This window comes from Sinocyclocheilus rhinocerous, unplaced genomic scaffold (genome assembly GCF_001515625.1).
Source record: "Sinocyclocheilus rhinocerous isolate Xijiao unplaced genomic scaffold, SAMN03320098_v1.1 scaffold677, whole genome shotgun sequence".
Taxonomy (NCBI): domain Eukaryota; kingdom Metazoa; phylum Chordata; class Actinopteri; order Cypriniformes; family Cyprinidae; genus Sinocyclocheilus; species Sinocyclocheilus rhinocerous.
The window spans coordinates 2,354,870-2,362,227 of NW_015633185.1; the positions used below are offsets into that span (position 1 = coordinate 2,354,870).

At 37.3% G+C, this 7,358-nt stretch overlaps 1 protein-coding gene across 5 annotated transcripts in view; it reads right to left on the reverse strand.

Annotated features, from left to right (window-relative positions):
• LOC107743572 (bifunctional heparan sulfate N-deacetylase/N-sulfotransferase 2-like) overlaps positions 1–7,358 on the reverse strand; it is a 150,893-nt gene that overhangs the window by 42,419 nt on the left and 101,116 nt on the right. For all 5 annotated transcript variants that reach the window (XM_016556892.1, XM_016556889.1, XM_016556888.1 and 2 more), the window contains one exon: positions 2,530–2,622. The gene's annotated coding sequence lies outside the window, so the exon portion shown is untranslated. The remainder of the gene's footprint in view (positions 1–2,529; positions 2,623–7,358) is intronic.

A 7,358-nucleotide genomic window follows, 5' to 3' on the forward strand; every position in this document is an offset into this window, starting at 1 on the left:
CAGCTTTTCGTACATAACGTGGTGTAGTCATGAGGTGCTGCTAGTACAAATTAAAAAAATGCTTCTACAAAAAAAAGATATGCAGATATGATCTTGTTTAGGGATCTGTGCCTTTGTGCATAAGGACATCTGACTGCGGAGTAGTGATTGTTTTTTTTCAGCAATAGTGTGCACCTTTAATTTACAGAGAAAAAAGGTCAGGGAAAAATCTGTAGATGGAAAAATCTCCATAAAAGTACATTTTTCTTTTTTTTTGTACTTGTTCCTTAGCACTTTTTGTTAGAAAATTTTTATTTACTATTTATAAAAAATGTTTAAGGTATCTAATATTTTTATACTTATTTTCCATGATCTAAATATTCTTAAAAATTAAAAGTTTGTTGTCATTTGGAAGTGTGTAGGCCTTCTTGCATTATTATGCTGTTACATTATAATGATATATTCAGTGGCGTAAAATGGTCTTTAATATGACAATAATATCGCTTATCGCAATTATTTCTGGGGCAATATATCGCACGACAAAAAGTTGTAATCGTGACAGGCCTAATCACGACGGCCCGTGTCATTACCGTGACAGAGCTGCGCTCAGCAATTCAGCTCATATTCTGTTTGAGTAGAGTTCAGAGGGGGATGAGGAGCACATCGAGCGCCCGCTGCACAATACACCTGATTCTATACAGCAATGCTCTCATCTCTCTCTGCCAGCTCTCCAATCAATGCCATTCAGCTTCAATCAATTCTTTTATACCCTATTCAATGGATGGGTTATTGGGATTACTCACAGTATAGACAAAGAGCCTGTACGCATATGACAAACAACAGAAGGCAGCTCTCAGTGTCTTTTTATTCAGTTACATAAAGTATTTTTTACTGTGCCAAGTCATTCTCATTATTTGAGATCCAGAGTTAATACCCACAAGCTGTCAGTGATACATTCAAAAAAATTAAGCAGAGTGAATAAGAACTAGGAACAGAGAGGCAGATGATGACAAAGGTCGACAAATACACGCACTGATGCAATCTCAACTGAGCAAACAATATCAAATCAAGATAATCCCGCTGCACTCATGGTCTCTTTGTGTCTCTCTTATAAAACGCAGACTCCAGTGTCTACATAGGTGAGTGTTAAAGTCCCCATGAAATCAAAATTAAAGTTTTTTGGGTGTTAGTATCAATATGTTAGTCTTAAGGTTATCTATAAGGCAGTGTGCTCCAAAACAGTGACAAAATTCGCATTTAGAAGATATAAGCATTCAAAGCTTGCAGTACGTCACTTCCGCCAAAACGGCTCAACGTTTTTTAATGGGAACCCGGCTGCATATTCACACCGACAGAGATGTGCGAGAGGACGACATCAAAGACCTAGAGAGCTTGTATTCTCTACGGAGATCTGGCCCATAACCTGCCCTGGAAGTGTGCATGTGCTTTCGGCAGCATTCGCTTGAGAGAGACACATAAAAGCTCCTCTTGGTTCTGGGGTCAATTACATTTAAATTTGACCAGCTCAAGAGGTGCACTAAGGGTCAATACACAATTCAAACACACGCATACTAAGCAGATTCAAAGAAAAGCCTAGTTAGGCTAAATAAAATGTGACTTTCTGAGCCCTCCAAGTAAGGATGAAGCGATTGTGTGGATCAGTCACAGTGAGGTTTGGATAGCTGCTCTGCAGGACTGACAGAAAACACTTGAGTTTTTCATTCACTGTAGTGGAATTAAGACTGTTACCATGCCAACAAGCCACTCGGGAAGTGAGAGGTGAAGATTGTTTTGATATGAGGTGCTAATGAATAATGATGATAAATCTGATAAAAATGAGTGATGTACAAGGTTCACACTATTAATTCTGCATCAGATTTGTACTGTATATTAAGAGGGAAATCAGTCTGTTAAAAGTTTCAGGCTTGAGATAAGAGTGAAACAATGAAAAAAAAGAAAAAGAAAAAAAAGAGAGCAAAACAGCAAATTTTCTTTTTGGCAGATTTATACTTGCCCTCTTGATATGTTTACTGCCACCATTACAAAACAAGAACAACATTTTAAAAGAAAAAAAACCAAACATTTTTATTGTACAACAATAGCTGGAATTCTATTATAATTTGATTTGTCATATCAAAATACACAAACATTTTTACTAGAAAATGTTTCCATATGGTGATTTATTTATAATTGTCAAACCATTTTAACTTAATTTTAAACTTTAAAATTTAAAAAAATTATTGTGAAAGACCTATTTAATATTAGTCCGCTACATAATTTTACCATGCGACACATTTTATCAGCAGAATTTAAAACAATGTTCAATACATCACAGAAAACCAAATTCTTATTATACAGGGTCATCTGTATTTTTATTCCTTGGAAACCATCCCATTTAAGAAAAATGAATGAATGAAATAATTAATGAAAGAATTCATAAATGAATTAATAAATAAATAAAACAAATTTAGGCCGATTACCCATAGCTGATTGAAAAATTCAGGATTATTTCAGTGATCAGTTAAAAAAACAACCAACAAAAACACTTACTTCTTGCAGCTGCAGCTGGTCTTGATAAATCAGTCAGTGCATTAGTTGATTTGTCCTGGGTGGAAGTGTGAATCTCAGCGTGTGTTCAGACACCTGTAATGAGGACAGAGAGGACATGCGGTGAGGGTTTGATAGAGGACTCCTGCGCAGTTGCGTCACTTTTGCAGTCAATATTTGCACTCGCTCATTTGCGAGGTGTCTCGGTCTCAGACAGTCCACTCTTCTCTCCTAGACTATGATCTGAACATCACTGAAGAGCTTTGTGTCTGTTGATGTACATGTATTGACAAACCATGTACCGATAAGAACCCACCCCTTGACCAATTACAGTCCGTCACACTTACATGATTCACACTCAGAAAGGAGAGAGATCCAGGAATAAAACACCTTCAAAAAGAGGTGAAGGTAAAGTCTTTTAATGACTCTCTAATGGGAGGTTTGATCTCAGACACTGAAGCTGGCCAAAGGCAAAGAGTGGATGAGACATGTGCATACATATTTTAATCGACTAGTCGGTGGACTGCCTGAATGGCTAGCTGACAAGTCAGTACTAGAAAAGTCATGTATAAATAGACTGGGCCATGTCCACCAGACTCTAAACAGATGCACTTCTAAAAAAATATATATAATTGCGAAAGCTATTTTTAAACTATAATACAGTATAAATGTGAATATTGTAATAACAATCATCATAAAAAAAAAGACATAAATACAAGACACATTTAGCAATGAAAATTAAGGGGATAAAGTTAAATTGCTGTCATAAAACACAAACACACACAAAATAATAATACATAAAATATAAATAAAAAAATATAAAATAAAACCAAAAAATAAAATAAGGTAAATTGTTTACTGAATATCCTTTATGAAAAACATGATTTCTTATTTTTTTCCATTTGGTTTTGGGGTATAATGTATTCTGACACACACCTGGAAAATGGCACACCATTAAGAATCAGCTATAAAATACTGTCCTTTAATCTCTCCACAACACCTGTGGATTCTGCATAATAACAGATCATTGCTCGCAGCAGGCGATCTGAGGGCTGATAGAGATCCTTTTAAATCTGTTGAAGGTGGTGAATTTGTACATAAGCGGTGCTTTGATGGCGATGGAAACGGTGCTTTAAGGACAATGAATTGAGACATGCAACTTTTTGGAGACCGTAAGAGCGCAGCATACTAAAACATTCACAGAGATGTTGCAAATCCCAAATATTTGCTTCAAAAGCATAAAAACATAATCTCCCCTAATCAACTAGCTGGTTGTTAGATAGCTGGTAACTAGTCAACCATCCTGACACATAACCACACACATTAACACAGCAAGTGCTAAGTGACACACTTGTCTCCGACATACGCTGGACTCAAGAAGAAATGCATACTTAATATTATGAAGAGTGAAAGAAAGATATAAAGTTCAGATAGGGCTTCCAAAAACAGAGACCTCATGGTGATCTTCACAACAACCAGCATGCATCTGCTGTCTGTGAGTGCATTTGTGCTGGAGCTTTATTCTTTGGCTGGTAATGCACGACAGGAGGCTGAGAGAAAAAACAAGGACACATGGAGAGAGAGAGAGAGAGAGAGAGACAAGAGGGTGGGCAGAAAAGACAACAGAGAAAGTGCCCAGGAAGGATCCTTTGTTCTTGCTGATGCAGATTGAGATTTTAATGTTTAATGGATCTCAGAAAGATGCAGATCATCTCTCAGAGGACCAACAGAGGAAACCTTAACCATGATGTCAACTAACAACACGCCTGCACATGAAAGTAGTGATGGGTCACAATGTTGACAAATCGTCTAACAACTTGTTGATTGGTTTACTTTTACTTTGTGATATTTTTAGAGCGCGTTTTAATTAGCATTCGGACAGTGTGCTGTATTGTTGCACTGTAAAACCCTCTCAGAAGGCATTGCATTTTTTAATTTATTCTCTTTAAAGCACAATCGCTACATCCATAAACATGCAGACTGACTGTCTTCAGTTGTTGTGTTGCATCTCACGTTGTTTGAGCGTCCCGCCACGAGCGCTGCAAGACAAAGCGCTGTAGAAGTTAAAAATAGTCTGATTTTTCAAATGCGTCTCAAGACCCCTGTGTTCTGTGCCACTGAATTTAGATGTTGTATGTAAATGCCCCCACTAAGAAATAAGTCAGATCAGGCAAACCTAAAACCAGACCAGATTAGATGACTAGGCATTCAGATAACCCAAAGACTAGTTGATTTGAATGTAATGTGTAGTTCTGCACATTCATAACATGGACACGGACAACCCAAGGTTAAAGAATAGGGACGTCATTGATCCAACCAAAAAAAAAAAAACCCATAATTTAAACCAAACATTTACAAAAATGACATGTATAGTTAAACAGCACTCATCCTGTCTCTCCTTCTCATACACACAAAGCAACCTCTGCACAGTGTCAAAGTCCCAACGAGAGCCATGTTCCACTCTCCACTGCACTGACTAATTCAATATTGATAAAGAAACTAAACAAAACATGGCTATCAGCACTGGAGGATTCCCAGTAGCAACAGTGAGCAATCTCCCAACTCTACCCTCACTACATGTCTCTCCTTCCCATTTATTTCACTCTGTTTCCTGTACCCTTGGCTTTCTCCAGTTATATTCAACATTATATTCCGATTACCATACTACCGCACCACTCAGTATTTCCACAGTATATTACAGTATGAAGGGGGATTTCACAAAACAATTGTCACTTGAATTGTATTTGAATTGTCTGCATAAAGAAAATGGATAAATTTAGCAGAACTAATTATTTTAGAACCATACTTTGCTGTACTGTGACAATTTTGAGGCAATTCATGATAAGCTCTCCCCAATCTCTAATTCATTCACGCATTAATTTTTTCTTTCCTGTATTTAAACATTGAAACTAAAAATAGCATTAGGAATGCTTTCTTAAATTTTGTTGTATTTAAATTAGTAATACAAGGCAGAACAATAAATGCTACCACAATATTTTACAATTAAGAATAATAATTATTTGATCATTTAAGTAATAAAAATTATTAGTATTTATTTATTTAGCATTATGATAATGGGAATTTGGGGGAAGTTTTAACATTTAATTGGCAAATTTTTTTTAAAATTACATTACAAATAATAATAATAAAAAAAGAAATGCAAAATATAATTTACGTTTTAAGGGTGAAATATGATTTAGACATGTTCTTGGCAGATTTCCAGATATAATATCTGCTGTAATTTAACATCATTTAGACAGGATGCTAAGACATTTTAACCCCAAATCAATTCACAAATAGCATATTGAATGAAATTCATTAAGTTTGAGTGACAAACATAGTTAATAACAGTAAATGTGTAAATCGTGCAGTATGCGGCTCACTAGTACTCCATTCTACACACAGTGTGATTCATCCATCTACATGTCCTTTGCCATAGCCCACCCCTACACAGTGTCCTCCCATATCAGCGTGACAGAACAGTGTCTATAGTTCATGTAGGGTGTTAATTGGTTGGCTAAAATCCCTAAGCCTGTAGACAGTGTGCTGATTGGCTGAGTATATGACAGCAATGGAGACCCTTATGTCAGCCTGTAACAGCTCTGCATCATCAGGTCGGAACAGGACAAACTCCATCTACCCCCTCATTATGCAGTTTTCCACTCACTGCCAGTTTGCACATGCAAAAGCACACAGAAGCCTACAGAGACCTAAAATGACCTTTTAAAGAAACCCAGCTTCTCCATCACTGCACCATCAAGCCAGCAGCAGCAGCAGCGGTGAGTGTGTGTGTAACAGCGTATGGATGGCTGTGACTCATCGCTCCGGCAGGAAATCGTGAGAGAGTGGTACGACGTCGACACCGGTCCATGTGCAACGACAGGGAGAAGATTAGAAAATGATCATATTGAAGATTGTGGAGGGCTGTGCTGGCATAATTCACAAATAAAAGATGAGTGGAGGGAGGAGCGATGTAATAAGCGAAATACCCTTTTAAGATGCTGCAATCCCAGTGACATTTCATAAGCGCTGCTTCCAATTTGTGGACTGCACAGGTGAGAATCGCGCCACACTGGGGCCATGTGAATGATTTAATCATACTTGAAACCAAGCCATGTGTAAGAGAGATGTAGAAGAGAGCAACAGTCTCATCACAAATCTTATAAATCAGCTGCTCTGTGAGTCAAGGCGAATGGAGGGACAATAAAGCCCACTCAGAAAACACTTTAAATTCATCAGTGTGATATGTGAAAGTGAAAGAAACTATTTGTTTAAATCCTATAATAAAAAGACTGCTAGAAAGGCATCACCACGGGACAGATATGGCCGGTTTAGCTCTCTCACACATCCCTGAAGAGCCACTCAGCCTCTCTGAAGGTATTTCATCATCTCTGCGACGCAGAGGAGATAAAGCAAAGGGGAGAACCTGCTATCATATAATCTCCTTATCCTGACAAATACCGTCACTCTCTTCAGCACTGGACACAGCTTTTGCACACATCTGCCTCAAAGACAGTACACAACAGTACAACAGTGTAGAACCATCCATCCATCCATCCATCCTCTAAACCACTAGCCTTATGTAGGGTTGTGGGCAAAATGCAAAATGCAAAATAAAAAAGTAAAATCAATCAATCAATTAATTAATTAAAGGGGTCATATGATGCTGCTAAAAAGAACATTATTTTGTGTATTTGGTGTAATGAAATGTGTTTATGCGGTTTAAGGTTAAAAAAACACATTATTTTCCACATACTGTACATTATTGTTTCTCCTCTATGTATGGCCTTTCTGAAACGCATCGATTTTTACAAAGCTCATCGGTCTAAAAA